A 26,091-nucleotide genomic window follows, 5' to 3' on the forward strand; every position below is an offset into this window, starting at 1 on the left:
AATAGACAAGGATGTGGATGGCCTGAGCTAAACTCTGCACTAAGTTCAGAGCGGCGACATACAAGGGGCAGGGCAATAGCCTTATGAATTAGGCACCACTCACTAGCTTGGTTGGAAATGCAGGATTCCATGGAATGGCACGCTACCAGGGGCATCTCTAGATTATAGCAAGGGATGATCCTGCTATGCTGAGCCTTGGTTTCAGAGCAGGTTCAGCAAATATATAGCAAATAAAGTCATGATCCAGATCCCCCATGGGCTCCATCTGTATTCAGTTCCAGCCTTCTTTTCTAGTGATCCCTGATAAGGATTCAGAATCCTTCCATTTCCTACGAACCAACCAGTGTTGTTATTCTCTCAAGACACACTACCTGAGTACTTACGATGCGCAAGGTACTGAGGCATCATCTTCAACCTATAACATCCATGTGGGCTACTCGAGATGCAACCTCAGTTTACTAACCCTGCTGTGTTCCAAGCTCCAAATCGGCGTGTGAGCAGGGGAAGGCAAAAGATTTCAAATTCGGGGGAGTCTGTGTCTGAGTTTTGACTCTGTCACTTCAGTGAATGCCTGTCAATTTTGTCTCCCTAATATTTCTTCCCTTTATCTGGAGCATCAGGATTTTCTTGTCAGGGGGTCCCATCTCCCTATTCTGTGGTGTTTGCCCATAGGATGGGGTCTGTGTCAGGCTTGGGCAACATAGTACCCTTTACCTTGGTAAAGGTTAGGCATGTGACCAGATCCTAGACATGAATAATTTTTTTTGATGGGATTCATATGCTTGAAACACAGGAGAGAATATCTATGTCTTGAGATGATGCAAGCCTAGAGCTGTCCATGAGCATGTCCCCAGCCACCCCTTATAGACGTTTTCTGTAGAAGAGAACACAGGGAGGGCAGGAAACAGGAAAGCAGAGAGAGATAGAAAGAGAGAGAGAGAGACTATCACAGACATAATGACATCACTGGAATCTCTGAGGAGTGTAGGCCAGCTTCATCCTGGACTGCCAAGCGACACTGGCCAATAAATTCTGCCTTAAGCTGGTGATCCTGACCTCTCAGAGAGAGGTGAGTGGGGAAGAGGGCGGCACTGGAATGAGGAATGACTCCATGTCTGCAGAGAGCAAGAGAAAAAGCAACAAGGCTTCCAGAGATCAATTCTGACTGCAGTTACAACTACATTGTTTCGCGCTTCATACTCCAATTGTCATTGTACCAATAAACATTCAAAAGGGGACTGGATTTATATTTGTTGCCTGTTACCCTGTGAGTTTCCCTGTGAGTTTAGCTCTGAAGGGAGTGTGTTCAGGGTGGTCCCGCCTCTCCAGTGGTTTATAAGTCCCCACAGGGCCTGGGATTTGTTGCTCTCATATTTTCCCTCCAGCCAGGAGCTGTAATATTCATACTTTTATCTTTATAGGGTGCGTTGTGCTTTGCAAAAACACTTTCATCTGCATTAGCTCATTTGATTCTCAGGGCATCTATGAAGAAGGCGGGGCTGGGATTACTATTCCTGCCTGTCAGATTGAAAAACAGAGTCTCAGACCCTGGGGTCTTGGCAGTGAAAGAGAAAGACCCGAACAGAGCTTGTGTGGGGTCTCACAGGGAATGAACAGAGCAGAGCTGGGAGGATCCCTAAATTAGGAGCCACAGGCCCAGGCTTGATTTTTATGAGTCTTGGGCAGTGGTGGGTTAGAGTCACGAAAGCTGGTATAGTGAACACGGCCTCTAGGTCCGGGTGACGTCCATGCTGTGGCAGCATGCTGGTATAGAAGTCAGGCATGGTGACAATACTTAAATCAAAGAAATGGGCAAAAATCAATGCTTTGTTTTGGGCCTGGAGAGTCAGCTGTGACCCGGTTCAAAAAGTGGAGAAGAAAAGAATCCTAATAAAGAAGGTGCACTACATATACTGAGTGCACTCTTATAGTATCTCCTTTAGTCCTCACAACAACTCCTGGGAACAAACTCATACGCTGTCTTATGGACGCACTAATTAAAACTTAGAGAGGGTTCATAACTTGCTCAAGAACACTAATAAGTGACAGAGCAGGGGTACCAAGTCAGGTCTTATGTTGCCTCTGATAACCATGCAGCATCCCCCAAATGCTTCCATTAGCATCTGTTCTTCCCCTAATCTCCAACCCAGCAGCAGTGAGATATTAAGTCAGTTTCTAGAGCCAATTAACATTTAAGAGCCCCACTTGGACATCAGTATCCTCGTTTCCAAATAAAACTGGCTTGCTCAAAGGTGGAGCATGCATTGTGTATAAGTGAATGAACTGTTGGCCTCTGGGACCCACAGTTCTGAATCTCAATTGAATAATGCTTCAGAGTTCCTGAAGTTAGACTATACCATTAGGCATGGGGAGGGAGAAAATCTAAAGTATGTGGGTCCAAGTGCTTGCCCTGCTGATTCACCTGGCTCGGACTCAGCTCCCTCATCTGTCAAAGGGACACGATATTTTAACATACCTATTTTATCTGATTGTTTCTGTGATATCAATAGGGAAAAGAATTCTGAAGGCCTCTGGAATCGGTTACACTATACAGATGTAAGGAAATTAGCATGTGTCTCAGCTGAGAACCTTTCCTCCTGTTGCTAAGAGAGGAAGGACTGTTTTCCTTTCCTGCCATCTCTGGCTCTACATCCCTCCGCCACCCCCCAACCCTTTTTTTCCCCATCTATTTTTATACCCTGAGTGCTTCATATGATGATGTCCTGCATGCCTCGAACTAGATGAGGGTGGCAGAGAGAAAAAATCAAAAAGACTAAATAAAATGAAAATGTATTTCCTGCTTGAGAAGGCGAGAGATGGGTGTACTGGGCCAGCTTTTCCTAAGGTGCTGAAAGGAACTCTTGCGGGACACAGGTTACCCCTCCCAGACACTGCACCGTTCCCAGACAGGGATATGAAATTAATGGCTACTTAGCAACTTAGGTGCCTTCATGATCTCATTTAATCTACACAGTAATTTTATGAGAGTATGTATCACTTACATTTTCCAGTTGAAGGAAAAGGATACTTAGAGAGTGACTGGAGAAACCTACACCCAGGATCCTGGGGATGTGTCAAGTGGCCTTCCCCCCCAGCAGAACTAGTGGAAATGGGGAGGTTGCTGTGGTTGTTCAGGTCGGGAAACAGAAGGGCAATTTTATTCAGCACTGCAGGAGCCTCAGATTGGTTCCCCTGATTTTACTCAGACCCTGTCCAGTCCATTCTTTGCATAGCAGCTGGAGCGAGCTTTTCCAAATGCTGACCACACTACCCTAACAGTCATATCCCTCTGAACTCCACACTTAGAATAAAGTCTAATGTCCTTACTTCCTCCATAAGACCATTATCTTTCTCTGACTTCCCACATCATCTTTTACCATTAATCACCACTTTTACTATATTTTTCAACTGTAGTTGGCTTCCTTCTGCTTCTCAGCACATTCCTACTTCAGGGCCGTTGCATTGGCTATTCTCTCTACCTTTAGTGCTCCCCAACCCCTTCCCCCCATCTTTCATACCCGATTCTCTATCACACCCATTTCTGGTTGTCATCTCCATAGAGGGTCCTTTCCTAGCCACCCAATGGGATGTCCTGCTCTAGTCACTTCCTGTTGTGCCTTACTATTGGTTTATATTGTTGTCAAGCAATTATTACTACCTGCCAGTTTCCCGCCAATGTGCTCATTTTCTGTATCCTTGAACCAGAGAGCAAGTTTCACGAGAATAAGGATCCCATCCCACTACATAAAAAAGAGATTGACAGTAGGAAGCACACAACTTAATGAATGAGTGAATTATTACTGATATTTTATTATCCCAGGAGGGGCAGATCTGCACCAAATGAAGGAAGAAAACCCTGTTATTTGTTATCACTTAACATGTGTCCAGCTCTGTGCTCATCTCATTGGATCCTCCCAGTCCTATAAGGCAGATAATCTGATTCCCATATGCAGATGAAGAAATGGAGGCTCCTCTTTCGTTAATTTGCTGAAGGTCGCATAACTGTGAGTGGAACCTTGGTCAGTCTGCTCCTGTGGAGCAGACTGGGTGGAGGGAAGTAGAGAAATGTGTCTCTGGGGTGAAGTCCATGCGTGAGAGTGTGTCTCTGGGGGTGATGTCCATGCAAGCCTTCTGCACTTGAAGCCTTCTGTAAAAGCCTTCTGCAAGTGAAGACTCCAGCAAGGAAGAGGCTGCTTAAAGCAGCACATGCAGGCAGGACCCCAGCAGCAGCCCTGAAGTGGTTCCCCCTAATAGATCCTCATTGTTGGATATAGAGTCCGGCTCTCCCTGAAGGAGAGAATCCCAGAAGTTGAGGACCGCAGAATGGCTGCACCTTCTAGGTCTGGCTGAGATCTGCACAAGGAGGAGACTGCCAGTGGATGCAGAAGTCCTTCTACCCTGGAGGTGCTTACATTGCCAGGTTGGCCCTCGCCACTGCTGCCGGCGCCGACATTCTGCACTAGGTGGCGAAATGCTGTGGGGCTCCCCTATTCGGGGGAATGCGGTAGTGATGTATAAGGTATGAAAGATGTGGCCTGCAGAGCGCCAGCACTATCTCTACTGCTGTTGCTACTGCTGCTGCTGCCGCTGCTGCCACCGCCGCTACTGCTGCTGGCAGAGCTGCTGGGAGTGAGCATTCCCTGTCCGGGATACCCAGTTCCGGGGCATCTCCTGGGTATCCTGGCCCCACACAGACCTGCCAGCCCCAGGGAACAAACGCGGAGCCCACTGCTTGCCCTCTCCTGCAGCCTGAGGATGAGTCGAGAGGGCTAAGAAGAGGAGAGAGTGGTCCTCAGCTCGTGGAAGGTAGGGGAAGGTGTTGCGCTCGCCTGCCCTGGCGTGGGAGGCTCAGAGTGGGTGCACCGAGGCGGGGATAGCCTCCTCCTGGGTGATCTGTCCCACGGGTGCTTCCCAGACCCAGCGAGGTGGCCGTCCGGAACGCTACGCCCGCACTGCCTGCCCACTGCAGGGCAGACACTGCTCTCCCGCCCGCCTCCAGGAGGGAGCCCCCTGGGCGGGTGGTAATTGGAGGGAGCTTGGGGGAAAAGTCTAGAGCCTGAAGCCGGGCAGTGACGGCCGTGGAGGGACTGCCCGCGGCACTTGGCGGCGCGCGACTCACTGCGAAAAGCGAGCGGGCGGCGGCTGCAGTGTGCGCAAAGTTTTGGGTGGCGCGCAAAGGCGCGGGCAAGGGCCGCCGCGCAGAGCCGAGCAAGTTGTGGCCAGAGCAGGAGGGCGACCCCCAGGGGCCCCGTGTGGACTCGCCGCGACTGGGGCGAGAGGGTTTTGCTCCCCTCAAGCCAGCCCCACTGGCTTAGTGTTAACCCTTCCAGGCCGAGGGGAAATAACTTCATCCGGGTGGGAGGCAGAGGTGGCCAGTGGACTCAAAAGACTGAGTAGCGAGCCTGGAGGCTCCCAGCTCAGCCCTTCTGTGGTCTTTTACGCATTTTCCGGCGTGTTCCGCGTTTTCTGTTCTTTTTGTCCACTTCTGTGTCCAGAAACCTGGCAAACAGACTGAATCCCCCGCGCCCCCCAAGGCTCTAATTTTACTCCTGCCATCCGGACTCACGTCCTCTCCCCCTACTCATCCCCCTTCCGCCCCTCCCCACCACACACCCACCTCCAGCTTGGCTCCTTGATGCTGCCTTGAAAAATGAGATGATTAATCAATTAGGTTAGTGGCCAATTAGGCATAACCTTGTAGGAAAATAATTATGCCCGGCTCTCTGGGCTTCCAATGGTGATGAGGTGGGAATTCAGCCCAGGTAGAGGGGCTGTTCCGAAAAGATAGGGCTGATGAGGGAATTACTGATTACTGGGAATTTAAGATTAAAGAGATTCAGATGGATGGTGGTGGCCGAGGTTGTAAGGGTGTAGTAGGGGTGTGTGTGTGTGTGTGTGTGTGCGCGCGTGCGTGCGCGCGGGTGTGTCAGTTTTTGCTGAAGAAATTAACCCTTGGCGGCAGTGTCTGGGGGGACTTTGAAAGCAGCGTGTTTGGAACAGCTCAGAAAAGGTGTGTCCCCCTGCTAGCCTACCCCATCCCCCTCAGCTCTGAGGGGTTCTCCTACGTAAATCACTGCCCAGTGGCTTTGCTGCTGCTGCCTTAGGAGGCTGAGTTCGGATGAATGCATTTTAGTTTCATGTCCAAGGAATCGCGTTGTTGCAGAGGGAGGTTCCTGTGCCGTGCCTTCGGAGGATGCACATTTCCCCTGCTTGCGTTAAATAAAGCAGTTATTATATGGGTGCAAAAAGGAAGACAATCTGTTTCCAGAGCTGGGAAGTTCTGCTGCTGAGCGTGGCTTCCTTTTTCTTTTTTGGAACGACTGGTGGGGTTTGGCACTGCAGTATTACAATACAGCCATATTAAAAAGGTCTTCAGAGCTTGGAGCCCTCCACCACTGCAGCCCCATCTTCAACAGACTTCCCTGCTCAAATCCTTCTAGCCGGGAGCATTCAGTGGATTTCTAACATGCACGGCATGTGTTTTAACCCCTTTCTGTCTCAATTTTAAACTGCTTCTATCTGTTAATACATTTGAATCCTACGTAGAAGGTTTCTGTTCAGAAGGCAAAAATCCAGAGGTTTTCCCAAGGCAGAGAGATTTTTGCAACAGGTCTCAGGTCAGGGTTTTCTAATAAGGTGTCCCCCTGGTATTTAGCAAACCAGGACCTCTGCCTTTCTACCAGCTACCTGACCGGGTTGGACCTGGTGGTCTCTGAAATCCCCTGCAGTGCTGACATTAGCTGCTTCTGAATTTTATGGCTTTTCTTCCTTTCTGAGCTGAGCTGGAGGAGTAGCTGAGCAGTGCAATGTGACAGCAGCAGAGCCACCTCACTCCCAGTGGAAAGTGATGGGAACTGGCTGTCTGGGGCTTATTAGCAAATAGGAATTGCCCAGCTGGAAGACTGCCTAGTGATACTGGTGTCCAGGGACCACTGGGAGACTTAGGCTCCACCCTGCTTGGTCAAAATGAAGGGCTGGCATTCAACCCTCTCTTTCCCAGGGCTCCCCATCCCTCTTAAAGCTGGACTCAGTGAGCCAGCTTACTGGGACCATATTTGTTGGTCAGGCTCTTGTGTCAGGAAAGGTCTTACTCCATTTCTAACACTGAAGCATCTTTATATAGTGGAAAGGGATGAAGGGGGGGTTGTGGAATGAAGGGAGAGAGGATGGTGTGGGGTTGGGGGGGCAATGGTAAGAAAGAAAGAAAGTGACAACAGCTTAAGACTTAAAATAGAGCCAGGCAGTATGAGGGGAGAGTTAAAGGAAGAGGAAAGAGGACACACAGGCAGGGGAGAAAAACCATAAAGGAGCAATTGTAGTACCAAGAAGGGGAAAGAAGTGTTATAGGACAGGGAGAGGGGCACCCCAGACCCCCACAAACCTGCCTATTCTAAATGGGTTCTGCCATCCGTCGCATCAACACAAAACATATGACACTTTAATGGGAAGGAACTTTAATAAAAACTAGAAAACAATACAGGTAAGGCAAAGAGTCTAGTTTCTAAATGAAGCACCCAAAGTTACCCATCCCCTCGTGGGTAAAACTCCATCCATATGGGGTCGGCCCAGAGCAAGGCCCCAAAGCCTGCCACAAGTCTAAAACATCTTCCAGTGGGGACCCACAGAAAAGGGTCACAAACAACCAGACAAGCCCGGAAGGAAAAGAGCAAAATCAACATCAAGATAAAAGCTGCCATTGTCACCTCCCCACGGGTCTCACCCACATCTGTGTCACCTAGTCCACGACCAAAAGACAAGCGCAGTTTCTTCACGTGTCTCTAGGCTCCATGTGCCTCCTCCAGGTCTCCTTGCTCCATCCTGCTTCCTTTCTTAGTCTCTTCTGCAGCTTCTCCTCTTCCTGCTCAGCTCCACCCTCCCTTGGGTGGGGCAGGGAAACTCCCCCTTTCCTGGGGACCACCCTGTTGCAGAAGGACCCACGTGAAGCATAGTATTAGTTTATAATACGCTTGGGAAATGGTGCAGGAAAGCCCCGCATCACAAAATAATCATTGCAAAGAGACTTGCTTGAAACTCAGCTTTGACATAATCAGACAATCACGAGTGAAATAGACTTAAGTAATTGCACCACAGAAAATCATTAACTCTACCTCTCATTTTTCCCTTGACTTGGGGAACTGTAGTTGTTGGGGTGAGTCTGGAGCTTGCAAGGGGGCCTGCTTGTTGGCAAAGGTGCTTTGCATAACCCCAAGAGCTAATTTGCTCTTATTGGGTTCAAGTTGAGACACTCCTTTTAGACAGCTGGGAGACAGAACCGCTTTGGAGGGGAGGTATTCCTTTGTTGTCAAATCTACCTTCCACAGAAAGGATAATATTTTAAAATGTACCTTTTAAAATTTGTTCAGCCTTTAGGGGGAGGGAAAGAAAATGAAGGATAGTTTAGTAAAAGCTCTTATTTGCCACCTAGAACTAAGAGTGATAGGAAAATTATTCCAATTCATTTTCTACTCTCCCGCCTTCCTGTCCTCATTCTAGATTATCCTCAGAGCTTCCTGACTCATCTCCTGGCCTCCAGTATGGATCCTCCTCATAGTTGTGACATAATCTTTCTAAAACATAACTTTGATCAGGTACTCAGACATACAACATCTCAATAGCCATTGAAAAAGATGTCATGGATGTTAATCACCTCTTAGAAATCCTTCAAATGAATATATTCTCTGAGCATCAACCACTCACCTTTGTGCCAAGCACTATGGTAAACATTGTGCTTGAAAAGGTGAATAAGTTTTTCTTTGTTGGAAGGAACTTACAACTTATTGATCAAAAAAGATATATCCCATTGCCTTAAAAGCACTTTATTCAAATTCTGACTATGGACTTCAAGGCTTTTCATAGCCTGCCATTTGATCCCTTTCTAATGCGCCCCCCCCCACAGCATCAGACACACAAAGATACCACATTTTGAATACTCCACCTTCACAAAACACACATAGCATCATGCACTTACACATATGCAAACACACACCCTGTCAGGCACATGTTGCTCATATACACCCTCACCCACATACACACAGCAACCATATGCTCACACACATTACACTCAATTACCTGTGCACACCACACGCATTCCTTTATAGGTGCTATTTTCTTTCCTTCTCTGGAATGTGCATTTCTACTCCTTCACCCAGGGAACGCTACTCTTCCTTTGTGATTCATCTCAAAAACGATAGTCACTCAGAGGTCCCTTTGCCTTGTAAGTTTGTTTTCCCCTTAGACTTTTAATCTTGAAAGCTTATCCTATAATTCTCCATGTGTTTACCTCTACCAATAAGTTGTAGGTTCCTTCCAACCAAGAAAAAGTTATTCATCTTTTCAAGTACAATGTTCACCATAGCGCTTCACACAAAGGTGAATGGTTGATGTTCAGTGAATATATTCATTTGAAGGATTTCTAAGTGATGATTAACATCTATGAAATCTTTTTCAATTATTATTAATAGTTTTTCCCCACCCCACCTAAGTACCCCCTCTATTTTTAATATACATGCTATGCTATTAAACATTTCCATTTCTTCTTGACCTTTGTTTTATGTCATATTTCCTAGCAAGAGCACATGCAGAAATCTTTTTATATATTTTTTACATCATTCTTCATTTTATACAATGTGTGTTTTGTACAATGTGTGTAGGTGTAATCTCCATGAAATTCCCACCACCAATTCACCCGTGCACCATCATCATAGTCCCTTGTGCTCTTCCCACCACTGTTTTGATCCTATTCCCTTCTCCTCCCATGCAGAATGTCTCTGATTTATAGCTGCCTGATGATTTTGATTTTTAATTCATTATTATTTTTCTTTCCTTCCTGTTCCCTTATTTGGTTCCTCTGCATTCCTCCTATAAGTGAAGCCATATTTTTCTTTTATTTTTGGCTTATTTCACTGAGCATAATCCCTGCCAGTTCTATCTGTGTTGCTATGAATGGCATGAATTTATCTTTGTTGATTGCTGAGTAATATTCCATTGTGTGTATATACCACATCTTCTTATCCAGCCAGTCATCTATTTTTGGACATTCAGGAATCTTGCAACAGGTAGCTATGTCTATCCCAATAATGCCTAATGAAGTAAGTGCCCACCAAATATGGAATAAATGAACACATACTCTTTGGGTCTATTTTTTTAATTGCATTAAACAAATTGCTTCACTCACCTTCACAAAAGTTCCTGTGATTGTTGTCATAGTCCTTGTTTTACAAATAAAGAAATCCAGACTCCAAGACACTATAAAAATTGGCCAAAGGAAGGAGTTGTAGGGTCTGGATTCAAACCCAAAACTCCTTCTGTTTATTGCCTCTGTCTGCTCTTTCCGCTCTTTAAATATGTCTATGGAGAACAAGAAAGGCATCCTAGAGAAAAGACATCTAACTCAGTTTTCACTACCTAATATTTGCTCAGAGCTTATGAGTTTCTGGGAGCTCAGAGCTTGGGCCCACATCATCACAACTGCCCTTCCAAATAGGTGTTATGTCTCCTTTGCAGATGACAAACAGGCATACATGAGAAGTTAGCATGAATTGGGCAAGCTTCTTGAGCTAGGAAGAAATACAAAGTATCAAACCCAGTTCTATGGGCTTAAGGGTCATTCTGTATTTTTTGAATGTGAGAGCTGATCCTAGAAAGGAGAATGGAATCTTCTGCCTTCATTTTAGCACAGTGACTTAATTGGACAGAAGGAGACTGACTGGTAGTACCAATTCCTAGCACGGAGTGGACTTTGCTGGATTCATGTCTGGGTCCACATTTTGGGGGACTTGCATTAAGAACTCTCCCTGTCTCCCAATTCTGCTTATCTGGATGTTTGAAATCTTCTTTGAACCAGAACCATGGACAGAATGTTTTGCTTGAGACTTTGGTGAACTGTACATTCAGTTCATGGCTCTGTGGGCATATAACAAAGCCTAATGATATGGTTTGAAACTTGGATATGGGAGTATTGAGTTAGTGGGTGCTGAGTCCTCCAAAACTTGACTTTGATAGCATCTACCTACCTTCCCGGTGGGATAGTTTCTGATACTGAGTCCTTGATATATGTCAGGCCTTGGATAGGGCATGCATTCTCTCATTTAATATTTCTAACATTCCTGGGATACCATTATGATCCCCAGCTTGACCAGTGTCTGGCACAATAAATATCAATAATGTGTTCTCTAGACTTTTAATTAAGAGAGAAGAAAATCATAGACCAGAGACATCGAGTAACTAGTCCTAACTCACATAGCTAGTACATTTCAGAACTTGGATCTGAGCTCAAGTCTCTCTGATTCTAGGAACTTTTGTGCCATGCTGTGTTTTTCTGGATTAGAAAGCCTTACCAGTTGACACAATGGAACTAGTAGATTTTTTTGTGCAACTGCTCTATTTAAGAGAGAGAAAATTTACTATGAGAAAAATATTCTTCTAAATGCTTTAGATATATTAATTTATTTCATCTTTGCACTCTATAGATAAGGAATACAAGGTTCAGTCAAGTGGTAGAACTGGAATTTGAGCACAGGTAGTCTGTGTTCTTTGCTACTTGAGGGTATATATTTTGGGGACCTGGTTAAGATCCCTGAGGTAGGTACTTAACAATAGAACTGTCGTCATCAGCATCACAACCACTACCAACACCACCGTCATCATCTTTGTTACTGTTGATGCTGTCATAGCATTTATTTTTACTGAGCACCTATCTTGTGTTTATGGACACTACCATATGCAATTCCATTAACTCTCAAGACAGCTACCTATTTCCATGGAAGGAAACTGAGACTCAGTGAGGTTGAAGAGTAGTGAGTCACATGGCTAATAAATGCAGTGATTGCAATCCCATGTCTTTGGTCTCAACATCCGTTCTCAAGACTTTTTCACACTTATCCTAGTTCTGCTGTTAAAATCCAGCAAATCATAAAATGACGGAATTTTTTATGGTTTTTTTTTTTCACTGTTTTTTTTTTTTTTAAAGATTTATTTATTTATTTATACAAGCACTGGGTACAGTCAGAAGCGCGGGAGGGTGAGAGAATTCACCAGAGCCAGAGCGGGGAGCAGAGCAGGCAGAAGGACCGAAGTACACTGCTGAGGGGAGCAGCGGGCGGCAGGAGAGGTCTGCACGCCATGTGGGACCCTCCTCTGGTGGCCGGGGAGCAGCCGGGGATCGAACCAGCGCTGCAGAGGCTGCGGGCGGCTTCGCAACCCAGCGCTCAACCGCTGCGCCACTGGGGAGGCCCCAAGTTTTTTTTTTTCACTGTTAACTTGATGATCCCACAAGGATCATTGTCTAAAAAGACAAAGACTGCATTTTAGGGACCTGAGTGCTTTTCTTCTATTCTACTATTTGGTGTATGAAGTGTTATCTGATGGTTTTTATGTCTCTTTCAGTTTCCCGCAAGTGTGATAATATTATCGAACATGCTTCCTAATATGGTGATGAGAATATGAAAACATGGGACTCTTATAATTTTAAACTTCCTCTTGGAGAGTAAGAGGCATCTTGTGTGAGAGAGAAGAGAGTGTTTCTCAGGTTGAAACCAACTATCTTGTGGTGCTATGTGATACTGATTTTTATCGGGTGAGCAACTGATCATCACTCAATGATACTTGGACTCTTTGTTGGTAACACTGCAAGAATCCTGCCATTAGTAGTTGTTTACTTGAAATTTATATACCAGGCTCACTCTGGATGTCTGGAGACCCAGTGACATCAGATAACCTTTCCATTTATCTAGTAAAGCACTTGTAGTTTCTACCTCAAAGGGCACAGAATTAAGCGAGCATTAATACCATATGAAATGATAGCCAAATGAAGCATACATTTGTATTCACAAGTTTTTTTTAATAATAAATTTTATTTTTATATTCCCCATACAATTGCAACCCCCCCATTCTGACCCCAATCCCTCCCCTCCCGCCCCCTGTATTCACAAGTTTTTAATAAACACATTTTTTTTCCTGAAATGAGCTCTGAGTTATAGGTTTTGAGACTTCTTATTTAGTTAACACACGGAATACAACTTCTTGTTTCAAAAATGACCATTTTTTTGAAGTTTGAGCTTAGATCTTTAGTGACATTTTTTCTCTAAGCAAATATTTACAGCCAAGTTGGAAACTGAAAAGAAGGATTTCAATGAAAATGTTACCAAACTGAACTTTACATCTGAGAGAAACACATGGTGTCACCATGGACAGAGTCCTAAGAACTGAAAATATTTGTCAATTTTTAAGAACGTGAGGAAACCAAGCTGCTTTCATTTGTTAATGTTAATTCTAAAAGTCACATTTGTGCATAGAAATGGTGGCCATTTCTATGTACCTGTTTGGTTTTATTATCATCATGGAACTACAACCATCTACTTCGTTTTTATCTTCTTAGTTTGGACTGCCTGAAGGTTAGTTCCCATGTTTATTTGTACCTCAAAACTTTTACTCGTGCATTTCTTCCTGCCTGGTCAAGTCTCTCAACCCAATAGTCTCTTAAAATTGAGGTCAGATACTTCAGTTCTCTATGAAGTCTTCTTAGTTCACTCCACTCAGTTGTTCGCCAGCTCTGATATTTTGTTTTTATCCCTTCATTATTTTTTGAATCATATAAATAGTTCAACTTCATCGTAAAAAATGCAGAAGTATATGCAAGTACGAAGAGTTAGTAAAAATCCCTTGAAATTCTACTTCTTTGTGTTATCAATAATTTGGTGACCATTCTTTCTTTAATCTCTTTAGGCATATATATTGTATGTACAGAGGAATACAGTTTTACATACTCTGCCCTATCATATATGTTGTTTACTTTTTAAAAATTTATTTATTTATTTTTTGGTGGGACCCTCGCCAGCGGCCAGGGAATGAACCGGCGCTGCAGAGGCTGCGGGTAGCCTCGCAGCCCAGTGCTCAACTGCTGTGCCACCAGGGGAGGCCCTTTTTTAAAATTTTTTACTGTCGTTATTTATTTACTTTCCTTTATCCAGCAAATTATCAACCTAGATGCCTTCCATGTCTTCCTTAAGCTTCTCAAATAATCACAATTATGTATATCCCCACACAAATACATATATGCACAAGGATATTTGTCATTGATTTGAAAAATGAGATCATACATCCATTCCTTGGTATATTGCTTAAAACACTATGAAAAACTCTTTCTTCCTTCTTGGTCTCCCTCAGTCAATTAGTAAAGCTATAAGTCATTGATTTCAATGTCTTCAAAAGTTTGGGTGGTTTGAAGATATCACAGATTTTTAACCCATTTCCTTGCTCATGGGCATGTACACTTAGACCTCCATATCCACAAGTTCTGTGTTCACAGAGTCAGCCAACTGCAGGTCAGAAGTACTTGTGTAGTTAGGCTGAAGGCTGTGTGTATCATGAACAAGTACACACTTATTTTTTTTTTCATTATTCCCTGAAAAATACAGCATAAAAACTATTTAGCATTTACTATTGCTTTAGGGATTATAAGTAGTCTAGGGATGATTTAACGTATAATGATATGCTAGTTTGTACGCAAATGCCACATGATTTTATTTATTTTTTATTATTTTTTTAAGGATTTATTTATGTATACACGAACTGGGGTACAGGCCAGAGATGTAGAGGGTGAGAAGATTCACCAGAGACAGAATGGGGGAACAGAACAGGAGCATTGACTGAAATACACTGCTGAGGGAGCAACGGGCTAGGCAGGAGATGTCTGCTGCACCATGTGGGTAGCACCCTGGCCGCGGATCAAACTCATGCTGCAGTGGCTACAGATAGCTTAATAGGTTGTGTTCTTAACCCCTTGCGCCACCAGGTAGGCCTGCCACACCATTTTATATAAGGGAATTGAGAACCATGGATTTTGTATGGCAGGGGTGGGGAGAGTTGTCCTGCAACCAATCTTTTACAGATGCCAAGGAACAACTGTAGTTTTATTTCACTAATTTTTATCAACAGTGTTGAAATAAACATTCTTGTAGGTTTATCATGAACTGTCGATGCTTCAGCTTTCACGGGGAGCTTTCCAAAATGAGTCTTTGAGACAAGAAGATGTAGTTTTTAAAGTTTTAATGCTGGCCTCCCCTAGTGGCGCAGGTGGTTGAGCACAGCACTGTGATGCTCTCCACAGCCTCTGCGGCGCCAGTTCGATCCCGGCCAGCCAGTGAGGGTCCCACGTGGCAGCGCAGCAGACATCTCCTGTCTCGCCCGCCGCTCCCCTCAGCAGTATATTTCTTCAGTCTGCCTGTTCTGCTCCCCACTCTGTCTCTGGTGAATCCTCTCACCCTCTCGCACATCTAGCCTGGTTCTTGTATAAATAAATAAATAAATCTTTAAAAAAAATAAAGTTTTAATACACGGTGCCATATATTTTTCCAAAGAGAATATAATAATTTGCATTTTCATTAGCATGTATGAAGTCACCTATTTCCTTTATCTTTGCCAGCAGTACATATTATCTTTCTCTTTTACTTTTGCGAACCTCCTAGGTAACAAGTGATATCTCATTGCTATTTGCTTTGTATTTTCTTGAAGTCTGCCAAGAAGGAACATAATTCCACATTTATTGGGCATCTGGATTTGCTTCTTGGTGAACAGCTAATTCATCATCTTGCCCATTTTCCTTTTGAATGGTTTGTCTTTTCTTTATCATTTTGTAAGGTTTCTTTTATATTACAGATAGTGATCTTTTCTCTTTCATCTACATTGCATATGATTTTCCTTCACTAGAGGTTTGATCTAGTGTTATAATGATCTCTTTATTTGTCTGTGTCCAAACTCGACCATAAGTTGCTAGACAGCAATGACATGTCCGATTCATCTCCACAGCATTGCTTCTAAGGCAGGGCCTGAAAGACATAGGTTCAGAATAAATGGTTCTGCCACTGACTACATGTGTGATTATCAGATGTATTTCATTTAACATTGAATTGGATTTCAATGTTACATGAAATAATTTACATATGTGGCATCACATAGACTGAGATGTTTCAAATAAGCAAAGTTTCAAGATGACTAGTGTTCTGGAAATATTTATAAGTGAATTACATACTTCCCTGCCTTGTAAAATAGAGTATGACTCAGAAGTATCATTATGAACATCAATTATTGTGTCAGTCTATATACTTAATATTCTTAAAGACTATGCAGAGGCGCAGGACCATTTGTCCTTATATACAAATGACCCCAGACCTATGGATTATAAATGATCTTATCTCTTTTTTTATACTTTTGCAGTCAAAATGTCAGACTGCACTATCATGTCTTGTTATTGTCAGTTCATCTCCATCTATAAGTAGTTCTCTTTCCTTCTATTATCTTTATATTGGCTATGGATGAATATACCAGGCATCATGCAATTGGAAATGTGGATATGGTAAGGGTCAACAAATGCCACCCAGAGTTGGCCTGGGGCCCATTGCTGTGAATTGAGTACATTGACTTCCAGTGAAAATATAATTTTGACTACTTGGAGGTTTTTTTTTTTTTTCTTTGTTTATAACCATATTCTGGAAGAGTGAAGTAGCTTGATATGTGAAGTGGGGGCATGCCATCTCAATTAATTAGGAAATAGATCCAACAGTATGTAACCAAATCACCAACTAAAGTGGCTTAACATGGTAGATATATATGTCTTACTTTTGTGGAAAGTCTGAGAACACAGGGCCACTGTAAGCTGCCCAGCTGGACCTAGCATCCATACGTCTGGGGTCACTTGTGTATAAGGACAGATAGCCCTGCACCTCTGAATAGTCCTTAAGAATATCGAGTATATAGACTGACACAGTAATTGATGTTCATCATGATACATCTGAGTCATACTCTATTTTATAAGGCAAGTATATAATTCCCTTGTAGTTACAGTGATCCAGCTTGTTGCTCCTCTGTGCCTAGAATATTGTCATCTTCATGACCCACACTGGTATATCACCAAATCTTCATTTAAATTATATGGTTAAAAGAGAGAAAATAAGTCAGAGAAGGACCCCCCCCCATTTCTTTTAAGGGCTCGACTAAAAGTTGAATCCATCACTTTTTATTTACATCCTCATAGACAGGATTGAGTCAAATGGCCACTCCTAACATAAAGGGAGACTGAGAAGTATTGTCTTTATTCTGGGTGTCCATGTATCAGAATTGGGGTGTTACATTAAAAGATGGGGAGGATGGGTGTTGGTAGACTCACTGGGTGTCTCCACAATCTTCCACATGTTCTGCTGTCCTCTTGGCTTTCTTGTAAAATTTCCAGCTCTTGAGTGTAGGTACCTACTTCTTCTCCCAGCTCTCACTGTTGTGGGAGGATGAAATGGATGACAAAGATACTTGCAATCTTTCCTTATTTGCAATATTTCCTTATTTTAGTGATGGGAAGAAGCAAAGAGGAGAATTGAGCTTGCTGATGACATGAAACTCAAGGACTAGAAATCTTTGGGTATCTTGGCAGTTTTTTCTTTAATTTATTTCATGTCCTGTCTAGTCCTTTATGGCTTCAATGGGGGATAATTACTGCTTTCTCACGCATCCCTCATTTTCAACTCTAAGAGGTTCAGGTGTGGAGACAACGTGCATTGGAAGCAGGTGTGTTGGGCAACTCAGTGAGAGTCAAGGGGGAAATCAGCCCCCTCCAAGTAAAACAACAGTTTGAGATGGTTACCTCTTTTGCAAAAAAGGGTCTCTGGGTAATCAACACATTGTATCTCCTCACTGAAGTATCTGTACCCCATGACATCTCATGCCTTTCTGATGAACACAGAAGCATCCTCTCCTTACTCAGACTGATTCTGGATAGGGTTGGTGCCTGCCAAATGGCTAACTGGACTCCCAGCCTCTGGAGCACAGGTACGATCTCTCTCTCTTTTCTTTGTGATGGAGGACTTGGAGGTATAATACTTAATCATACCCTTTGTCTCCTCAAGTTAAAAAATAAATGGGAGATGAGCATTGGCCTTACACAAAGATAAATACGTAGGTCTTATTTCTACTGATATTCGATTGGAGAATTTAGATCGCACAGCTGCATCAGGCCTCCTGAAATTTAGTTGGTCTAAGGTGGATTTATTGACATGTCACTTATCCTTGTAGAGCACTGTTGGTCTCATAGGATAATGTCTTGGGTGAGCAGTGAATGAGGTTCTTTTGAGGTCAGTTAGCTCTGAGTAAGAGAAGGAAAGGAGTTGTTGTATTGTATCAGTTTGGTTCTTATTTGAAGCCAATAAGACCATTCCAGGAGAGGCCTGGCAGCCAAGCTAGCATATTAGGCCAGTTGCCCAACCACACTATGGTGCTATTAGGGTGGAGACCACATGGAGGTCAAGGGCAGATATGAAGGTCTTTGTTGATCTGCTCTAGAGATTTACTTTCTATGCACCTTGAAGATACTGTCCTTCTCCCGCTTCCTCCTTCCAAGTCTCAGCACACCCTGCCATGGCTTCTCACACAGAGTATTAGAAATACAAAAGTGGGATTGGATGGTGCTGAGAGAGCCTAGAGTGTGTCTCATTAGCTACATTAGGTTGCTCTCTCTTCTGAGTTCACCCAAGAGTTAAATATTCATCCCTTTCCTTGGAGAAGAGGGGATGGTGGTGGTGCTGACCTTTTCCTTTTTGGGGAGTGGTGTGGAACAAAGAATTGAGCATCCCACACTCACTTGCAAACTCTCTGGAGACCACCATGGCCCTCAGGACAAAGCTCAAACTCCTTATCATGGCAGAAAAGCCTTTCCTTGCTTTGGTTTGTTTTGCAGGGAAAAATCAGGGTGTGGTCATAGGTGCCAGGGTGAAAGAATTCACCAGAGAGAGAGAGAGAGAGTGGAGAATACAACAGACAGATTTATTGAAATACCTGGCATGGGAGCAGGGGGGCAAGACAGAAGATACCATTTGTGCAGGAAGAAGGGCCAGGGCTCTCTTTGATACTATTTGGGCGCCAGTTAGCACCAGTTATCTGCTGGGATGTCTGGCTTTGGACTTACACCTTTGCCACAGAATGTGTCCTGACTGCTTCTGCATTCCTGGAGCTCTGCTGGTCAAGATCTAGGTCTTAAGGCTTGGTTTGTTTTTGTGGCAACCTTATCACTCCCCTTATCTATTCAAACCTCCCAAACTTGCCTGCTAGGCAAAGAGTGGGGGCTTAGTCTTTAATCTCAGAAAAGTGACCCAGAAGTTTATACCCAGTTTTTTGGGGGACTTTTTATCAGCCTCATACCTCTCCAGTCTTCTTTCCATTCACTCTCTGCTCTCTCCTCCGGGTGCAACCCTTTGTGAACCGCCCGGGGGGGACCTTCAGACATGTCTAGACATGCACCATGAGTCTGTGCCTATGGCCCTCCACTCCCACCACCACAAGTGAAATGCCCTTCCTCTCCTTCTTCATTTGACAGACTTCTGCCTGCCTTGGGGATATTTTTTGTTCCCTCCTAGCCTGGGTTAGGAGTCCCTCCTGGGTATGCCCAGAGCATCCAGCCAGTCCATCTGTTACTACACTCAGCAACCTAATGTTGTGACCTTTGGCTTACCTGACCTCTCTTATTCCTGTGATCCTTGTCTTTTATCTCTGCATTCCAATAGTTACTGTGGTGCCTGTGTGGCTGTCAATAATATTTCAATAACATTCACTGCATACCTTGTGTTGTATGTATTGCAACACAGTGGTTGTCCAAATGAATGCAGGAAAGAATGATGGAGTACTGGTGAAGGGATGCAGGCTTTGAGGTTGGAATCTGAATTTGCCACCATATAGTTCCTTGACATTGAGCAAGTTCAATGCCATAGAGCACTTGTAGGAAGGCTAAATAAAATGATGCAGGGAAGTGCTTAGCCTGGAGCACATGGTAAACACTCAAGGAAAGTTCACTCATCTTTTGATTACAAGATAATCTATGTTACTGCAGGTGTTCAGTAAATAGGAGTGAGCACTCAACCCCTTTCTAGACCAAAGTGTGAAGTGGTGACCTGTGACCTGTCTTACCTCCTGTCAGGCCCATCCCAAACACTTTGAAACCACCAGTGGATTGAGAGAAGGAGTGGAAATAGACAGAAATTGACAGAAGTCACCGTCAGGCAAAATAATTTTCAGAGCAGTTCAGTGACAATGAGAGGATGCCTCTTGACATCAGGTCTCAATAATTGTACTGTCACCAGGATTTTGCTCACAGTTCTGCCTCCTTTATATTCTTCTTTCTTTTCTCGAGACTTTTTCCCTAAAAAAAAAAAAAAAAAAAGACACAGAGTTGACACCGAAAACAGTGTCAAAACTTCAGTGAAGGTCAAACATTTTCCAAGGGATTGCCTGGAAGCACATGTCCCGCTGTGTTCTCTGTGTGCACGTGTGGTGTTAAGACAGTAGGCACTGCAAGCTGATGTCGAAAACCAGCTTGGAATATGGCAAATGTCTTCTTTGTGCCAAACTCCCAGCTCAGCTTCTGACAAAGAGTAAATGCATTTACAGCTCTGTGTGTTTGTGTGTGCGCGCGTGTGCGCAAAATACCTTCGCACTCTCTCCTTTCCCCGTGGGCCCACATTTATTTCTGTAACATTCAATTCAGCAAACATTTATTAAACCCCTACTGCATGCAGGGAATTCTACTGATTCTGCCCTTCTGTGCTTGTTTCTCCTACCACATTAACATTATTGCTTTATTGGAAATAAAGATTTACGTTGAAAAAGAAATCTGTGAATCACTGGCATCTACTGCTTTTAAGGGGGCAGCATGAATTTTTTATTATTATTATTATTATTATTACTATTACTATTACTGCTGGTTTCTATGGAAATATTTCTTGTCATTGGGACCTGATGGTAATAGAGTGGGGAGGACATTGTCCTGGAGGAACCATGAAGACCAAGGATCTTATTTTAATAGGTGTTTAACATCTATGGTTTCCATTTTCCAGTGGTTATTAAGAATGTTTCCAGATCTTACATATCAGGATTTCAAAGATTGTAAACATTTGGATTTGCTGTCCTAATATGGAAAGTATACAACTTGGAATTAGAAGACATTTTGGTTTAAATAGTGACATTGACATTTGGCTTGTAAGATGTTGAGTTTAATCTTGTAGCTCCCAAGCTTCTCTATAAAGTGAAGATACTGTTTCTCTCCTATGCTATTGCATAAATTTATTGTGAAGCTTCAGAGAGATGATGCATGTGAAAATGAATTGTGAATGGCAGACTGTTCACAAACACACACACTATTATTACCATTAATAATTAGTTCGATTTCAATATTCTATTCCAACCAAAATGTTTACATTTTGCCTTCTGGGGTTGTTTGAAGGAAACATGATGTTTGGATTTGGGGCTTTTTCCTCCAAGCAGTTATGGGGTTTCTTGAAGGAATGGGGGCCGAGTCCTCTGTGTATCTTTTTGATGGACCTCCATCTGAGCTCTAGCCTGACCCCATAATGTGTAGTGTGTTGACCTAAAAAGAGACCATTTGTTCCTTGCTAAATGAACTGTTACTGTGTGCCTGTCCCCTCCACACCTCCACACCTGGGGCTGTGTTCATTGGAGAATGCAGCCGTGTATCGTAGGAGCCTATTTGAGAAGGTTATTAGGAGAAGGAAGAAAATATTTCCCTGTGGGTTGTGCCCTCTGTCACTGGCCCTGGCTCATTAGTCAGAGTAGGTGGGTGACCTTGGGGTGGGAGGGCAGATCTGCAGCCCTTGGCTCCCTCAGGCACTGCTGGGGACCAAGGGGATGCTTAGGCCTCCTGACAGCCTCTCTCTGGCCTGTCTGCTGCCCCTGCCCCACAGGTGCTAATTAGTTCTAATTGCCTGGCATGTTGCTGCTTGGCATTGGGTGCATTGGGGCAGCTAATGTAAGCTTGCCTCCAGGGGCACCCTCCCCTTATTTTGGCCCCAGGCCTGACCTAATCCAATCCTAACCGACAGCTGGAGGCCTCTCTCAGAATGTGGCCTGTGGATTCTGTCCATCACCAATGGTCTGGCCTAACAGCCCAATGGGCTGCCTTGTAAGGACCAAGCTCCCCAGTCAGCCTTTTATTTGAGTATCTGGTGGATTTGGGGATTTATTTCAGTTCTCTGGGAATGATACTGCTATGTCTCTGTGTTGTTGGTCACCTCCTTTCTGGGTCTCCTGTGACATCCTGTTGACACAGGCTGAGTCCAAAGTATAAGAGAGACTCTCAGGGAGATGATTTTGTCCGCACTACTCTCACCATCTCTCCTCCTGTCCACTTCCCGCATACTCTCCACATGAAGACAAGCTGAAGCAATGCAGCCACCATGAAGAGACTGCAGGGTTCCTGAGCTGAATGAGAATCAGTGTCTGTCTTCTGCCCTGGAGGAAACTTGCTTCTCCATCTTTTTACCCACATAACCCAGGGGATCCGAAAACTCTCATGAAATCAACATGCAGGGCTTTAAATGGGAGGCTTCCATGCTTTGCATGCGGAGTACAAATCCCGAATCTACAACTTACTTAGTATCTGACCTTCATCAGCGATTTATCATCTTCACATTACAGTTCCCATTGCTTTAAAATGGGGATGATAATCACCGAATCTACCTCACAGTGTGCATGTAGGTATTAAATGAGATAAACACTCAACTCAGAGTAATTTATTAAATGTTAATAATTATCATTTTTATGTAGCTACTTTACTCTCTGTCTGTGACACAGATGAGGATACTGAGGGTCAGAGTATGGGAGGGGGGCATTAAATTGTCCAGTGTTGAACAGTTAAATATACACAGAGGCAGATAATCTAATCTAATCTTCACTGTCTTCTTATATGATCCAGATCTGAGAATCAATTCTGTCCTAGAGTTTTCTTCAACCAGATAAATTCCTGTCTTTCTGTTTTCTCTTGTCCATTTCACCCAGGTGCTACATCTGCAAATTCTATGAATCCCACAAGTTCGGGACTGGGTAAAGGTGACAGGCTCTGGAGTTGGTCATTTGGAGCTTAGGATGTGGCCTTTGTATCTCACTCCTGGAGTGGTGTCTGGCAGTTCCCAAACCTGAGGGTAATACTTCCTCTGCCTCAAACCTTCAATGACTCCTCATTGCTTTAGCATAAAGCACAAGCCCTTCCATGGTCAGCTGTCCATGATCTGGCTTGGGCAGCCGAGTACCAGGGAATTACTTGCAGGTCCCCATGGATGCCATGTGTGTATCCCCTTCCAAACCTTTGCATGTTCTGGGACTCAGTTTAATGAATGAATGATGCTGAGTGACATGCAGCTCTTCCCAGGCTCTAGAACTATGATTCTAGCATCCCCTGGGGAATAGACAGGGGACTCAGGAGGAGGAAGGCCTGCCCCGCTATGGCTGTCTGCCCTTGCCCTGGCCACCCTTGTCCTTTGCCCGAAGGCTGAGCATACTGCACGTTGCCTCTGCTCTTCCCTCATGTTTGGATTCATTGCTTCCTTACCCACTGGACAGGACTTTCTGTTAAAGGACTGTTTTCAGTGTGAAATTTCATTTTGGTAGGACACTCTCTGCTCTGCCTCTGAGCACCCTGCCTTTCCCCCATCATGTCACGTATCACAAGATATGGTATCCTCTTTGCTTGTCTGGGAGCACCAGGCGGCATGGACCCTATCTATTTTGCTCCCCATTGTAGCTCCAGCCTTTGGCAGGGGGAGCCAATAAATACTTGATAAAAGAATGAAAGAATGAATGGATCCAGGGCTGGAGCTGTGGCAGAGAGGCAGACAGGCATGAGTCCCAGGGGAACGAGTGATCTCAAGGCCTGGCACATCTGACGTCTCTAGCTCAGCTGATGATAAACATCAGACCTAGCCTTTATTTTTCTCATTATGTTTAAAACCCACCAGTCGCCCAATAGTATAATTTTCTAAGTGGTTTCATTTCAGCTCCTCTAATTGAAGAGAACCAAGCTCTTTTTGAAGGCTTACTTTGTGTGTGGCTGTCACTGGTGAGAGTCGAGACTGGTTGTCAATCACTGACAATAGCTTGCCGTTCTGGAATAATTTAAGTTTAGGTCTTTCTTTCACTCAGGCATTCATACTCTGTTGTATGTTTTCATACTGAGCTGAGAACAGTCTGGGGTGAGAAACTGTCATGTTTTCTAGGAGCTGAAATGGAGATTTCTTTTGAGATTTCAAATTCCTATGGTCTGTGGCTCAGAGTAGCTTGGGGGGAAGATCAGGGGTTTGGGAGTCAGACCTCTTGGACCCCAGCTTTGAATTCATTGCTTCCCTGTCCACTCTGCCAGCTGGGTAACCTTGGTACAATTTACTCAGTTTCTTCACTTGTTTCCTTATACAATGAAAGGAGATGTAAATACTTTGCACTAGCAAGTATCATGAGAGTTGGTGAGATAATGAATAGACCTGGATTTGAACAGGTACTTTGCAAGCAGCACATCTTGCTGCCATCCCCTTATACTGCATAAAGGCTCCACAGGTATCTCTTTGCTGGCTGAGACCCAAAGGGGCCTCCATATGGTCAGCAGAAAAGGCATTAGGCAGACCTGTGTCTACATCCCAGCCCTGTTACTTCTTCACGTACCAGCTGGGAGAGGGAGTTTCTATGAGAAACTCGAATTCCTTTAGATGACTGGGGATAAAGCTACCTACTCATCAAGTTCCTATGGGGGTGGCCTCAGTCAACCCTCCACTCTCTTCTCTAAATCCCAGTATACATATTTTATGTTAGGAGGACTGAGAGGAAGAGACAGGGGATTAAGAAAGTGCTTCATATAGGCAACTTCACATTAAAGGTACAAGAATATGAACATTTGCTCAATGTTCTTAGCTACACCTGCCTGAACCTTGTTCATTTATTCAACAGAAAATTATTGAGAATCTACTATCTGCTACATACATTTCCACCCATTGGGATATAATATTAAAGAAAACAAGCCTGCTATGATAGGATGCAAATCCTAGTGAGAGATGGATAATAAAAAAAAATTGGCAATATATTGTCATAGGGGTAAATAAACAACAAGAGAAAGAAACAGGACAAGGAGTCTCCTATTTATGAATGGTCAGTGAGCTGCTCAGAGAAGGTGACATTGAACAGAGATTTTACCATTGCTGTTCCTTCCACCTACAAGGTCCACCCTCTCCGTTATCATTCCCTGTGCTGCTTCTGCCTGACCTTTGAGATGGAGTTAGCCTCTCGCCACTTCAGGCTTTCACAATACCTTCTTCTCAGGCAGTCAGTACTGGTCACATTTAACATGTATCTCCTGCTAAAGTCATGAGGTCTTCAGGGTCATGGGTTTCTTTTCCTTTCAGGCCCAGCATCAGGCACAGTGCTAGGCACAGAGGAGTCCATTAATGGTGCAGAGAGGGAATGATGGATGTCACGGGACTCAGGTTCCAGCCCATCCTGACCACATTTGTGACTAGTGCATAGGTAGCCTCAGCTCGTCCTGGGGAAGCCTCAGCTCTGAGACACATAGTTCACCCAGAGTAGCGTGCTCTTTCCCATACTTCTGCTGAAGCGTGACAGCTTCTAGCTCTTTTTGGCATAGGTGATTCCATCCAAGTTCAGCATTGAGATGTATCGGGCACAGTCTCTTCACATGTTTCAATTACTTTTGCCCATTAGAAGCACTAATGTGGCTTGGGAAATTTAATTTCATTTTTGTGTGACTATCAAGATATTTTGCTGTTAGTATTAGAACAATTTCATATTCTTTCTTTCTTTCTTTCTTTCTTTCTTTCTTTCTTTCTTTCTTTCTTTCTTTCTTTCTTTCTTTCTTTCTTTCTTTCTTCATTCATTCATTCATTCATTCATTCATTCATTTATTTATACAAGCACTGGGTACAGTCAGAAGCCCGGGAGAGTGAGAGAATTCACCAGTGCCAGAGCGGGGAGCAGAGCAGGCAGAAGGACCGAAGTACACTGCTGAGGGGAGCAGCGGGCGGCAGGAGAGGTCTGCGCGCCATGTGGGACTCTCCTCCGGTGGCCGGGGAGCAGCTGGGGATCGAACCGGTGCTGCAGAGGCTGCAGGCAGCTTCGCAACCCAGCGCTCAACTGCTGCGCCACCGGGGAGGCCCTCATATGCTATTTCTTTTATTTCTCTTTTGTTTTGGTAATAAAATTTTATATGATATCTGCCCTCTTAACAAATTTTCACATGTACAATTCCTGTGTGTACAATTTTTACAT

At 44.0% G+C, this 26,091-nt stretch overlaps 1 protein-coding gene across 1 annotated transcript in view; it reads left to right on the forward strand.

Moving 5' to 3' along the window:
• The first annotated feature begins 4,574 nt into the window (after positions 1-4,574).
• Positions 4,575-26,091, forward strand: part of DAB1 (DAB adaptor protein 1) — a 1,108,601-nt gene continuing 1,087,084 nt past the window's right edge. Inside the window, exon 1 of the mRNA XM_054691843.1 lies at positions 4,575-4,806. The gene's annotated coding sequence lies outside the window, so the exon portion shown is untranslated. The remainder of the gene's footprint in view (positions 4,807-26,091) is intronic.

Source organism: Talpa occidentalis, unplaced genomic scaffold (genome assembly GCF_014898055.3).
Source record: "Talpa occidentalis isolate TD23 unplaced genomic scaffold, MPIMG_talOcc4v2.1 talOcc4.9, whole genome shotgun sequence".
Classification (NCBI taxonomy): domain Eukaryota; kingdom Metazoa; phylum Chordata; class Mammalia; order Eulipotyphla; family Talpidae; genus Talpa; species Talpa occidentalis.